At 39.4% G+C, this 14,600-nt stretch overlaps 4 non-coding genes across 4 annotated transcripts; all 4 read left to right on the forward strand.

The window, feature by feature from the left end:
* Nucleotides 1-2,808: 2,808 nt before the first annotated feature.
* trnal-caa (transfer RNA leucine (anticodon CAA)) lies at nucleotides 2,809-2,917 on the forward strand. The gene is made up of 2 exons: nucleotides 2,809-2,846; nucleotides 2,872-2,917. It is a non-coding gene; the product is annotated as a tRNA-Leu (tRNA).
* A 443-nt stretch (nucleotides 2,918-3,360) lies between these two features.
* On the forward strand, nucleotides 3,361-3,469 carry trnal-caa (transfer RNA leucine (anticodon CAA)). The gene is made up of 2 exons: nucleotides 3,361-3,398; nucleotides 3,424-3,469. It is a non-coding gene; the product is annotated as a tRNA-Leu (tRNA).
* A 332-nt stretch (nucleotides 3,470-3,801) lies between these two features.
* Nucleotides 3,802-3,910, forward strand: trnal-caa (transfer RNA leucine (anticodon CAA)). The gene is made up of 2 exons: nucleotides 3,802-3,839; nucleotides 3,865-3,910. It is a non-coding gene; the product is annotated as a tRNA-Leu (tRNA).
* A 404-nt stretch (nucleotides 3,911-4,314) lies between these two features.
* On the forward strand, nucleotides 4,315-4,423 carry trnal-caa (transfer RNA leucine (anticodon CAA)). Its single transcript has 2 exons — nucleotides 4,315-4,352; nucleotides 4,378-4,423. It is a non-coding gene; the product is annotated as a tRNA-Leu (tRNA).
* The last annotated feature ends 10,177 nt before the right edge of the window (nucleotides 4,424-14,600 follow it).

The raw sequence follows: 14,600 nt of genomic DNA on the forward strand, positions 1-14,600 counted from the left end.
ACATACGATTGATTTACTACATAATGTTATGTGAGCAAACATGACGTAACATGTGGAAGGCGGGAGGAGGAAAGCTGTGAATGGAGTGGTAATGTGTGTGTTTGTGTGTATGTCTGTGCATGTGTCTGTGTGTGTGTGTGTGTGTGTGTGTGTGTGTGTGTGTGTGTGTGTGAGTCAGTTGACAGATGTGACTGTGCAGTCTAATCATTATGTTGAATGTAAACATTACACTGCCTGGCAGAGGGAAATGCCATAATCTTTAACAGAGAGGATGAGTCCTGCGGAGTTAAGAGTGTGCTGTGTTTTTTTAGTTCACTGGCTACACACCAAAGGTCCAGCTGTCACGCACATTTTAATGTAAAGACTGAAACCCCTGTAGCACTTATAGTATAATGTTTTTTCTAATGTATTTTTTATTTAACACAAAACCACAAAATCTCTTTAAAAAGACAAATTTGGCAAAAAATGGAGGCATCAAATAGTCAAAATCATATTTTAGGACAGTTTTGGACAGTCTTAGATTTGTAAAGACTGAAAACCCTGTAACACTTTTAGTATAATGTTTTTGTAATGTATTTTTTATTTAACACAAAACACAAAATCTCTTCAAAAAAACAAATTTGGCACAAAACGGAGGCATCAAATAGTCCAAATCATATTTTAGGACAGTTTTGGACAGTCCTAGATTTAGATAACAATCCATCATCTCTGCCTTTATCTGAAAATCTTAACTACCATTAATCAAACGTATCAAAACTAAAGGAGAAGGGAAAAGTGCGAATATAGAATAGTCAGCATCAACTGCAGGGTCTGAAAAGGCTTCGCAGCTAAGATGCCATGTTGACATCGTGTGTAGACAGACGCTGATTTACAGCACCGAGCTCAGTGTTAATCCATTTGCATTATACAGAGCTTCTGGCCTTCAAACAGAGCCTTGGGTTAGAATATTGCCACTGACATGTTTATTTATTTATTTTGTTCCTTCATATTTATCAGTCATAAATCTCACGTTTCTCCTAAACTGAACAGATAGATATAAATATTCAGAGAAGGCAAAGATACAGGGGAACACACTGTATGTGCATATAACAGAAGAATAATCAAATCATAACCTGACTCATACTTCTACCTTGAGCTGGATCTTCCATTATATCCAACTAGTGAATAAGCCAGTATGTTCACCAAGGTTACTGTGGGAAATCACAATACTTTAAAAACAAATGGAAACAATGAAATAAAACAGCAACGAGTGTTAAAATAAAAAATGCATGAAGATTTCTGCACATGATGATAAAATAATGGGCCTGTGTTGGGTAGACGCCTGTATGGTGAGGGGGATATCCTTCCTTTAACCGATGCTCATCTCCAAATAGAGGCTTACGGTAGGTCAAAGACCACTACTGACAGCTGCTTCTCTTGACCCAGTTACACATTTGACTGCAGTGGCTGCTTTTAGGACAACATTGGATGCCCTTGCTTAACTTTGAGGAGCTTTTTTATCATCCCTAAACTAATTTATGTACAATACATTTCTGTACTCCATAAATGTAACACTTAAATCCAGCTTAAAGCCACCTCTAGCATCAACTGACTTGAGTATGGGCTTGGTTCCCCACATATCCTCCAGGCATGTTTTAAGATATTTTATACAAAAAAAGTTTGATTATCAGGCTAAAAATTCTCCTCCTTGTCTCTCACAGATAATTTAGACTATCTTAATCTACTCAGTCCTCATCAGACTTGTGAAAGATGCATACTGGTCCACAACTGGTTCCACAGCAGTTGCAATGTCATTAATCACGCTCATGCCCTAAACTGAGATTTTAGGTCAACTCAGAGAAACTTTCACCCTTCGGCATATGGCTGTGAAAATATCATTCTTGTGTCAAACTCCACAAACATCATTCTCACACGGACGTCAACCATCCGAGTGAAGGAACAAGAAGAAAAACAACATTCTTGACTGAAGACGGAAGTTTTGGACTCAGTTTGGCCAAGTTAAGGTCAACAGGATATCATTTGCGACTTATCATTTGTGCCCAGACTTAAAAGACTAAATCCCATCTTCAAGATATTTTTACATTTCGCTGTATTTTGCACATCTGTTATTTATGCTTCATTTGCTGTTTATCAACCTAGACATACCCTGCACATCTGTGTCTCTGCCAATGGCTGTCAGTGCTGCCACACTGGAAACACTCTTTGTCTCTGAGGATGTTTATGATGTGTTTGGGTTCAGTCTCTAATCTTCTGGCTCCTACCTTGTGCACTTAACAGTCAGTGGAAGTATGTTATGCTCATTATTAAACTATACTTTGAAAGTACAGATGAAGGTTGCCTGACAGTCAGGATGGCTGAGCAGCCTAAAGCACCACACTCAGACCTTCCGGAAGTCCTGACATGACAAATATTTTGTGTGAAATGAAAATGTAATCGTCAATACTACCATCAGCATTTATTTAACCCAAATATAATATAGATCAGGCAACTCCACAAGTCTCCTGATGAAGGCATTGGAATTGGTTCAAATCTCATTTCCACATCAGAAATGCTGATTATGTTGCTCATGTAGGAAAAGACCAAGAAGTCCTGGATAGTCTAATGGCCTAAGTTGCAGGTTTTGGGATTTTTTCTTTCCAAATGATGATTTTTTCCCCTCCCAATGAATACGAGCGTTCATATTGCCCTCACAGACGTATTAGTTAAAACAATCGTTACAGAGTACTGAATAAAGATACATGGTTGGCAGATTTCTTCACGCTCACGATACTATTTCGAAGACAAGACAAAACCAGACAAGCAGTACTAGTCAGGATGGCCGAGTGGTCTAAGGCGCCAGACTCAAGGTTAATCCTTCCTAAGCAATGGGACTTCTGGTCTCCTAATGGAGGCGTGGGTTCAAATCCCACTCCTGACAAGGCAAAGTCTTTAGTGAAAAGAAGGAGTACTCTTCAAAGCTATCTTCACTTTCTACTAAATGCAATTATAATATACAGCAGTCCCCTGGTGAAGGAATGAGTTCAAATCCCACTCTGGTATCAGAAGTGCTTGATGATATTGTTAATTTGTCCTCTATACTTGAAAGAGAAACATTTTTGGTAGACTAAGCAGAGGAATGACAAGCAGTCAGGATTTCCTAAAGGTCTAAGTTACCAGTTTTAGGAGAAGTCTGTCCCAAACAATCTGAATTTTTGGTCTCCCAATGGAGTTGTCTGTTCATATCCCCTATAGAGAGGCTTTAATGAAGACAATGTTTATAATAAAGACACATTGCTAACCCTAACCCTTGGTAAATTTATTTGCTCATGCTGTCCTTGATAAAAACACAATATGTAAGACAACAATAAACAGACATGAGTGGTCAGGATGGCCGAGTGGTCTAAGGCGCCAGACTCAAGGTTAATCCTTCCTAAGCAATGGGACTTCTGGTCTCCTAATGGAGTCGTGGGTTCAAATCCCACTCCTGACATGGCAAAGGCTTTAGTGAAAAGAAGAGGCTATCTTCACTTTGTACAGAATGTGATTACTATACACAGCAGTCCCCTGGCGAAGGAATGAGTTCAAATCCCACTCCAATGCTGATGTGTACTCTTACTTGAAAGAGAAGCATTTTTGGTAGACTAAGCAGAAGAAAGACAAGCAGTCAGGATTGCTTAAGGGTCGAAGTTACCAGTTTTAAGATTAGTCGGTCCCAAACAATCAGAATTTTTGGAGTTGACTGTGTTTACAACGTAATGAATAAAGCCACATGATTGGTAAATCTCTTTCCGATTTAGCAGGCGAGACTAAACCAGCAAAACTGTCAGGGTGGCCGAGTGGTCTAAGGCGCCAGACTCAAGGTAAATCCTTCCTAAGTAATGGGACTTCTGGTCTCCTGATGGAGGCGTGGGTTCAAATCCCACTCCTGACAGGTGACATGTTTTGTCTTTAGTACTTTGCAAAGCTATTCTCATCCTCTATCATCATCGTACTGATGAAGAGTACAATGTTAATTGGGTGACGTCAAGCAGAGAAGTCATAATGTTGAGTGACAGATGGTCTAATGTCCAAGTAATGATCCATATTAAACAATATAAATATGTCATCCTTCCTCATCTGTTCAGCAATCAAATGTCTTTGTAGTTGAACGGCTACTTAAGTCAATCAGACTCAAGGTCAGTACTGACAAATGGTACTTCTTGTTTCCAAATGGGGGTGTAGGTTCAAATCCTGCTGCTGATGTGAGAAATGATACTGAAGAGAACATACTGCCTAACATGTCAGGTCCACTGGTATAGAAAGAAAGTTGGTAGACTAAGCTGGGAAAGCAAAGCTGTCAGGATGGCCGAGTGGTCGAAGGCGCCAGACTCAAGGTTCATCCTTCCTGAGAAATGGGACTTCTGGTCTCCTAATGGAGGCGTGGGTTCAAATCCCACTCCTGACAGTCCTATAATTTCTATTTAAAAGAAGTGAAATGTAGAAAGGGTAATGTCAACTTGAGAAGTAAAAAATGGCCAAGTGGTCATGGTGAGGAAATGCTCAAAGAGAAGCTGTATGATGCCTTCTCTTGCCTCGTCCGAAATCAGATGTGTTTATAGTTGTTGGCCAAAGTCAAAGCAGGAGAGAAAAGTCCACCATTGTAGAGATGGATGAATTATGATAGTGTCCCACAGAAATTAGGTTGGTAGACTAGACACTAATGGAGAAGCTGTCAGGATGTCCGAGTGGTCTAAGGTGCCAGACTCAAGTTTCATCCTTCCTGAATAAAGGGATTTCTGTTCTCCTAATGGAGGTGTGCGTTCAAGTCCCACTCTTGATACTGCTGACGAGCTTTTTATTCAGTCAGTATTTCAATCACAAAGTAACATCTGTCAGGGTTGTTGATAGCTCTAAGACACCAGACTCAAGGTAAATCCTTCTTTAATAATCGGCCAGCTTAACCCTCACATACTGTTCATATTCTGTCTGTGCCCCAATTCCCCATCAAACCTTACTTATTGGTTAAATAATCCTCAAAGAGTGTATTTTGTTTATTTATGGAAAAAAATATATTCACAATAACTATTTTGTGGTCCAGGAGAACATTTTATAGGATATAAAGAATACAGTAACATGTTTTTTGTAATAAATACAGGTCAAATTTGGACATTTGCTTATATAAAAATGTGTATCAGCTCCTAAAACATCCCATCATACCATCTATTTTTAGTGGAGATAAATATTGACATATAATATCAACAAATATTGCAAGTGCACTGATAAATATGTGATGTCAAATCAGGCAGAAGATTTCTAGTTTAATGAGTAAACACCAGACAAGGGACAATTTAACAAAATAAACTGTACAGCAGAATAAAGGCTTGATCTATAAGAAACTGGAGCAAAACCTTTACATTGAAGATCTGTAAGATGTGAGAGTGAGAGATTTCTCCAAATAAATATAACGTTATTTTTGCACACATTTTTATTCTCGCTGCATAAGATTTAGTAATCATTATGCAGGCTGATGGTGCTGACAGACAACTCTCTCTCTTCCTCTCTCTCTCTCTCTGTCTCTCTCTCATGTTTAGATCTAGAGGTGGAAGAATGCACTCATGTGTCCTAGTTTTCACAGAAAAACACTTTTGCTTAATCTCAATGGAAAAAAGGCAACAAGGTTATGGGAATCATGTCGTTTTTTAGGCTGGCTTTTACAGCAGCACCTTTTTCTAGGAGAGTTGTTCTGCAGACAGCTTTTATCTCCCAGGTTGCTGAGAATAAGATAGTCAGGGAGGCGTGCCTGGTGATCTAAGGTCTGCAATTCTGCTCATAGAGGCTTGAAAAAAGCTGGCCAAAGGATAGAGAGTATGCCAGAATAAATAGAGTCAGTGGGGTGTTTCATAGTTGACGGTGCATGACAACCTAACACCCAGTTATGATCATTTTTAATGTTTTGCACTTGAATTGAAGGACACTCAACTGAATCAGATTTGTGACACCGGCACAAGCCATTGTAGAGGCTCCACACTGTACTGAGTTTTGTGATGTTACATCGGTCAGTCGAGATGTGACAAATGAAATTTAAAATATGAATGTTCCTGTGGGAATGTGGGTGAAATGGCTTAGGGATGCGTGACTATTGAAACCAAAGTTTGTCACATCTTGTGTGCCAGTTATGGCCATAATTCAAAACAAATGATTTTAGAGACTCCCTATCCAATCCATTTCAAACCAAGTGGTAACTACTGTGGCTTAAAGCTGAAGTGCAATGCCTTTATAAATACTGAGTCAACCAGTCATTATGGTCTCAAATGCTAAATTCAGGCCCTTCAATAAGTATGCTGGGGGTCACTTTGAAAATTATTACTCCCGTTAATAAGATTTGATTACTTACAATAGCTTTGATGTTTGCTGTGTAGGTATTAATTGACAGCTGTAATTGACAGTTGGCTCACCTGCTGCTCTCCCTTGATCCAGGACTCACACTGTGTCAGATTTCACTGAGTTTAATGCTGAATATGATACCTGCCCTGTTAGCACAATTTAGGTGAAGTAGCTAATGTCAGCCCAAGTGTGCATGTTAGTTTGGGTCTAAGGTGGCTGAGTGTGTGTCCAGAGTGCATCCTTATTTGGAAGGTCCTGGCACCAAACATAAAAGATGGCAACCATAATAAGCAGCGACTCTGGGCTTCAAATTGGCTCCAGTGGAAATCAATGGGTGACGTCACCCCTTGCCAAGTCCATCTTTATAAAGAGTCTGTCTAATCTCTTTTTAAAACCTGTTTTCTCTTTCAGGCCTTAATTGCAGCACCTTTTGAACTTTGGAACTTTTCTTTCTTCCTCTAACTGTATTATGAATGTAACAGGAGCAGAGAGCTGAATTGATGAAATGGTAGAAGACGAGGTGATTAGAAAGAGGAGTTTGCTGTGGAAGTTGTTGAATTTGCAGATACTGTGAAGGAACGGAGAAGCTCTACTTTCTCCTGTTCTTTATCAGGAATTAGAACGGCTTCAGTGAGACAGCATATAAATGAGGATATTTGAATACGCTGCACGTTTGCACCTCAGTTTGTCACCTGCGTGTGTGGGTGTGTGAAACACAGAGAGATATAATAACGTATATGACGATGATGGTAATGATGATATGGGGAGAGGGAGGATGGAGTGAGGTGCAGTAAGAGAAAGGAGAAGCAAGAGCAGAAGAATGAGGAAGGGAAATGTTGCATGAGAAAGAAAAAAAAGAGGAAAATGAGGTTGTGATGGAGGATGTTATAGGAGGAAAGGGTGAATATAGTGAAGAGAGGAAATGGAGGTAGTAAAGGAGAGATGTTAATGAAGGATGAGAGCAGACTGGAAAAAGAAGGAGTATATAACGGAGAATATAAACGAGGAGAAGGTAAAGGTGATGAGAAGGAGGATAAAAGGGTGAAGACAAGAAGTGAACGGAGGAGGAAATATTAAGTTGTTGACAAGGGGAGAAAGTGAAGAGGGATAGAAGTTAAAAAAGAAACAAAATGATAGCAAAGGAAGTTGGTGGATGAGAGGAAAAATGGGGAAGAAGATGAAAGATGAGAAAAGATATGAGGTGGGAGGAGGAGATGACGGAGGTGGTTAGTAGGTGTGAAAATCAAAGAGGAGGAAGAGTCTGAATTGATACACACACACACACACACACACACACACACACACACACACACAAACACAACAGTTTATATTGTATTTAAGAGAGCCCCCATTGATATAATGTACTCCTAATCCATCTAAATAGTCTTTGCAGGATGATGTGTTTCCTTATTTGGACCTGGAGCTAAACTCTAATCTTAACTGGAAAAACAAGTCTTAACCCTCTAAAAGCCCTTTTAAGAAGTGAGGTCCAGACAAAATGTCGTCACTCGCCAGGTTTAAAATTGCCTTCACAAAAATAGAAGCTCAAGAACACACACACGCAGACTCACACATTTCAGACAGGGATAGAAGAGGAAGAATCTCCCTCATTACATCCCCATTGATTTAGAAGGAGACACACATACACACACACGCACACACACACACACATACACACATACACACCATTCTTAAAGTATCTGTCAACCTCTTCTTACACATAAATCTGTTGTTTGTCTGAAGTGGCGATGGTTGATTTACTCTCTGACAAACCCCCCCTTCCTTCAAAATGTGGATACATAAAGTGATGTCTGCACTACAAATTAATCAATAAGACACGAGGGAGGACCCAAAAATTCCCGGAAGCAATCAATAGCACGGGAATAGGGTGTAGCTATCGGATTTGCCGCTAGGTAGCGTTTGCCCCACAGTTTGGTGAAGCTAAAATTGGGACTTAAAGGGAGAAGATATTGCCACAGTGGAACAAATCCAGGAAAAATCACTAGAGGCTTTGCACATGTTTACAAAATGCTGGGACAAGTTTATTACATCTCAAGGAGAGTACTTTCAAGGGGATTAGAAAGGTACCACTGAAAGACTTATAATGACAGCTTTATTTAATAATTCTGGGAAGTTTTGAATTGGTTGACAAATATATTAAGATATTGACATTAACTAATGCCAATTTAAACAAGAGATATTAAAGAACATAGCCTGATTCAAGACATGGTTAAATATCGGACACTTACAGTAGCCGAGATGGTTTGCCGTTATTTCTTTGTGTATATTATTTTGGACTGTGTTTGCAGTATATCTCATATTGACTTCTGGTGAACTTTGATATCCAAATTAGTGCTGGTCACCAATTGCAAACTGTCTCAGCTTACTTTTGAAGGAACCAGGAGAGCAGACTATCATATTCATTTTTTTTTTCTTTATTTGTATAGCGCCAAATCACAACAGAGTTATCTCAAGGCTCTTTACACATAGAGCAGGTTCTAAACCGAACTCTTCAGGTTTTAACTTTAAAGAGTCCCAACATTCCCACATGAGCAACAGTGGCAAGAAAAAACTCCCTTTTAACAGGAAGAACCCTCAGAACCAGACTCAGGGTGGGAGGACATCTGCCTCGACTGGTTGGGGTTGAGAGGAGAGAAAGGAAGGAGAGGAGAGAGAAGCACAATGAAAATCAACAATGAAGCTAGAAGGTCCGGGACTGGAATCTGTCATCTGGACGTCTACAGGCCCAGATTACCTGTGAGACCAGAAAGCACAGACAACTCTGGGGAAGAAGTTTAGGTTATTGAATGCATTAATAGTACATGAATATTAATGGATATAGATAGATAGAGAGCGAGAGGGAGAGAGGGAGAGAGGGAGGAGGAGAGAGGAGCTCAGTGCATCATGGGAGTCCCCCGGCAGTCTAAGCCTATAGCAGCATAAGCTAAGAGCTCTAAGAGCCCTAACTATAAGCTTTACTATGCTGGAGCGCAAGCTTCATCACAAAAGTAAAGTTACATGATTTATGTACTGTAGGGAGTGCCAGTCACAAATGAGTTTTTTGGTGTGAACCAGCACTAAGGAGGTAATGACATCATACTGACTTCCGGCGATTGCAGGCATTTGTGATCAGATCTGCAAATGTGAGCAGAAAACACACGACCCCACTGACAAAAACATTCCTATCGACGAGAAAAAACACACATGAAAAGTTCAAAGCTTAGTTGGATGCTACAACGCAGTGTGTGAGTTTTATTGATCACATGCTTTTGACAGAGCTAGGGATTGAACGTGACCCCCCCTCCCTCCTCGCTGATCGATGAGCACATGACCCGTCTATAAAATAGGCCACGGCACTGATTGATAACTACAAACAAGACATGGCTTTCAATACACATCGATAGAGGATGTTGTCTGTCTGCGCCGCTGTGTGTGTAACCCTGTGTAATGTCGCTGGACAGCTTTATGAGATGTTAATATCGAGGCTGATATCGGCCTTTTAATAAAGCTCGATTGATCCGATTTTTGTCGCAGGATTGATCAATAGCACGCTGGTTGTTTATGGGAGGCTCTTAACCCGTAATAATACTAATGCAACATTAGATTCCACATGCTTTATGTAAACATGACGGAGATCTATTATGAAGGATTTCTGTGGACAGTTTTAGTGTCCCATGATGTCTGGATAATATGTTATTAATGACAGGTATTAAATCATGGGACAAACATTAATATATTTATATGTATAAACATTATCCTACCCCTTCCAGGTCGTAGTTAATTTATTTTAATGGTTCATTTTAACTTTTAACTGTTCTAACTGAGAGATTTGGTGCTTCCCATAAAAAAAAAAAATCAGACATCACATCGATACCGTACTTGACATTTTCTGAGCCTTTTGGAGATGCACGTCTAAAATATCTTCTGTCTCTACAATTTTCTGTCCTGATTAGCCGTAGCTGATTGTGTGATTGCTGCCTATTTGAGTCTCCAGAAGTAAATGTTCAATTTTTTTTGTCACTCTTTCTACCTGGCCCTGGACAGGAGAGCACAACTAAATGTTTGTGTGATGACAAAACCTTTTTAGTCATTCACAACTGAACTTTTAAGGGCCAAAATTGTCCTAATGATGTGATTGTCTTACTTAGAAGCTGTGTTTATTCATCAAAATTGTGTAACAGCATACAAAGACATATTATAGAACATTGTGTATATGTACTACTACTACTACTACTACTACTACTACTACTACTACTTGTATATATAAAAAAAGGGACAGTGTTGTTTTGTTCTACAACAATGACTATAACCTCTTCATATAATCTAATGCATTTGTTTTATTGATTGATTTGGTTGACTCTCTTCTCTACATGAAGCTCAACAAAAAAACTGTATCCCTTCACAGCTGATGTGTTGACCCAACATAAGCCTCCACGCCTCACTGTTTTTTGTGTAACTGTTCACGTGTTACACCAGTGAAGAATACGGACCTACCGGCTGTGTGAATGTGGAAAAACTGTATACACGTTAACTGTCAAGTCAGCACATGTAGATACCTCCCCGGGCTTTGTGTGCCTGTGTGGGTGTATTTATTCTACACATAAAGCACACCGTATATTACTTGTCATGTATGAATGCGCGGAGCCTTGGGCAGAGTGAGCTCATTCTCGGCCTTCCATTCACCTCTTATTAACCAATCAGGAGGAGAGGATATATATAAAATTAATTGGGCCATTTTTACTTTGTCTAAATCACAACAGTTTTTCCCAGAAAGCTCAACACATACCGCTGAAAAGAGACAAACCATACGTGTGAATCACTCAGGGCTCTCTGCACTACAGGCAAGTATGTGGAGAGAGGAGTGGCTGGTGAGGTGGGACTCAAGTGAAGGTCAGACCAGTGTTTCTCCTTTTAATTCTGCCTTCAAGTACTACAGAGAGCAGTTATTTATGGGTGTGTGGTTAAAATATGACTTACTGATTTGGTATTTTCTCATCCTCCACTTAGTAGCTATTAACCTAAGAACGGGTGGGGGAGGGGAGGGGGGCAGGGGGTTCCCTCTTTTGTTAGCCTTTCATATTATGATCCTCATCATGCATTTGTCATTTAGAATTAGAAAAAAAATCACATGTTTTATTTATTTAACAGCTTGACACTGCAGCACATGTAAATTCATATATACAAGGTTTCACAGACATTACTTTTTTATTACTGTTGACCATGCAAGTAAAATACAGGTTGTAGCTATAACCTCAACATTTTTCCCATACTGGTGTCAGCTCCTCTCTGCTTCATTGCAATCCTATTACCATTGTAAATTGTTATTTTCCTGTTTGTGTGTCACACTCCGCAGGGCTGTCCACGTGCACTCATCCACCAGTTATATTTACAACACTTGAAAGCAGCAGCACAGTCATCCGCTGCAAATATTTGTTGAAGGCAATGTCAGTTGTAGATTTTTCCATTTCAGTGTGATGCTTCAGCTTTGGACTATATTACTGTTTGCATGAGAGACAAAATGCTGTCGTGTCTTTACAGCACATGTTCGGTTAATGCATTGAAATCTGATTTTTATAGGATGTCATCACACACACACACATATAAACGCATTATTCCTTCACACACAAAGACAATTATTTAAATGTTTCATCATCATCCAACCATGCCATGAGCTACATAATTAACCCAAGCTGATGAATCAAAGACACATTAACCTTTAGCCTGAGTATTCTTGAGTCCTGTTTTTAGACATGAACATTAACAGGGTGATATTGTATGCTGAGAGAAGCAACAAGGACAGGAGAAAGGAAGAAGTTTAATAACACATTGAAATTCAAAAGCTGAAATTATTACAATTCATCCTGAGTGGGACATAAATATCTTTACTAAAGTTTATGGTAAATTTCATTCAAAACAACAAATGGGATTCTCATGGTGGTGCTAGAGACATTTTTTTTGTGGAATCACCAAAGCAGTGAAGATATATCATCTGGGGACAATGAACATCTGTACTAAAGTTTCATCATATTGATCAGATGCAGGTGAGCTCGACACGACAGAAACCGCTGTTGTTGAATTTAGTTAGCCCGCTAGTGGGTTTAGCATAAGCTAGCATGGCTAACGTTAAAGTTAGCATTTAGCCTGGGCTCAGTTTCGATTAATGTCATGACGAATCTCAGTTTTAGTTGGTGTGAGAACAATCTTTTAGTAATTTTACAACACCAACCAATTTATTAGTGAGAGAGAATTATGAGGAATCACCAAAGCAATGAAGATACATCATCTGGGGACAATGAACATCTGTACTAAATTTCATCCCAACACAATCAAAAGATGTTGAGATATTTCACTGGATAAGTGAAAAGTTGGTCATGTCGGTGGCACTAAATGAGAAGTTTGGGATCACCAAAAGTCAATAGGATTGATCGTCTGGGTACCACAAACATATTGAAGTGGTGTCCTATCACAGGCAGAAAGAGCCCATCTAACAAAGCAGCAACTGTTGCAGATTCAACCTGCAAATGAGGGAGGGGGCGGGGGGGGTAGACCAATTAGTGAGAAGAGCTGCTGAAGTGTCTGGTTGGTGAAATGAAAACCTGTTTGCCATCCACACACTCTAATAGAATACATCTGGTGAACGCTGGCTCAATACGCCTCGTCGCACATTTTGTTTTCGGTGTGTTTTTGTAGCAGGTGTCCGCTTGTGACACGTCATCTATCAGCATCAGTAACAACACACAGAGCTCCCTCAACATTTTAAATCACTGCAGCTGTAAAGAGTGTGGACACAGCACAGACAGGCAGACGTAAGGCACGCTGATATAAATGCCAAACATCAAAGGATGGGTTATTGATATAGCAACGGGCTATAGGTTACTATGTGAGGACATACTCGATGAAATCTATTTACAGTGTGTGTTCACATCCAGACCTTTCATAAGCATCTTAAGCTGTGATGTTACACCACACAGAACAAGAGCCTGGTTTCGACTCCAGATCATCTCATAAATTATAACATTAACCATACCATGGATGTACAAGAGGCAACATGAGAACCCTGCAAGCTGCTGTCAACAAGCCATGTTATACGCATCCTCTTCACTGTGGAGCCCGGAAAATACATCTGTGGCTTCAGATTAGTATAAAACAGATACCTCGAATGGTATTTTTTCCTTAAACACAGACGGACTTCAGAAGCAAAGTGCGACTAATTTTTCACATCTAGTAAATTCCAGGGATAGGTTCACAATTCTTCCAGTCTGGCTTAGAATAAATGTCAGGTCCCCTTTTTGTCTCGCTGTAATCATTACTTCTGTTCATACTGGCCATTAAAAGATAAATTCTCATTGTGCTTTCGGTGTCAGTGATCAGGGACTAAATCCACCGCTCTCGTTTTGTGTGAAAAATGTATTAAAAAGTTTATCTGAAGCTAATATGAAACTTCAGCCATCCAGATTAGTCAAATCAAGTGGATATTTTCCTAAAGTTGGAGTCTTTTTAGTACATATTTCCATTTGTTACTGCTCTTCCACTGCAGCAACAAGGAAACATGAACAATTGGGAATTGGAGTTATTAAAAATGAGGTATTTTTATTTTATAATATTGACATATGATATTCTTTTGAGATGATGACAGAATCCTTTTGTGACATTGAGAACATTTAAACCCATTTTCTTCACCAAAATGTTTCCGCCGTGATCATTAATTGATTGTTTTGTTATCTCATCACAGCAACAGCCATTTTTGTAGATGTGAGCAGCATTACAATGAGATTACACCACGGGAAACACAGCTGGTTGTTTCAAACTCATTAAAATAATAATGATGTCAGATTATGAAAAAAACCCAAAATACAAAATATGAGAATAATGACTTATTAAACGTTTTCTGATTTAATATGATATAAATGATTCCTAGTACAATGAACAAATAATGAGATAATTGGTGACAAGAACTATTCGCTGTTTGATTTTGGGAGAAAACATGAATATATACCATAAAACGTGTTAATTTCTCTGCTGTGATCAAAGAATATGTAACATAGCTATAATTGGATGCATCAGTATGTGAGCGGACACACACACACAGTCACAGTATCGCCTCCTCCACTGTGGTAAGTAGTGCAAAGGTCAAGGTCAGCCTGCAGTCAGATCCTGAGGAAGTGAGCCAAAGAATGACTTGAGTGAAGAAGCAAGCAAGCGAGTGAGTGAGTAAGCAAATGAATGAACGAGCGTGAGCAAAAAGCGAACGACACACA

Source organism: Scomber japonicus, chromosome 8, assembly GCF_027409825.1.
Source record: "Scomber japonicus isolate fScoJap1 chromosome 8, fScoJap1.pri, whole genome shotgun sequence".
NCBI lineage: Eukaryota > Metazoa > Chordata > Actinopteri > Scombriformes > Scombridae > Scomber > Scomber japonicus.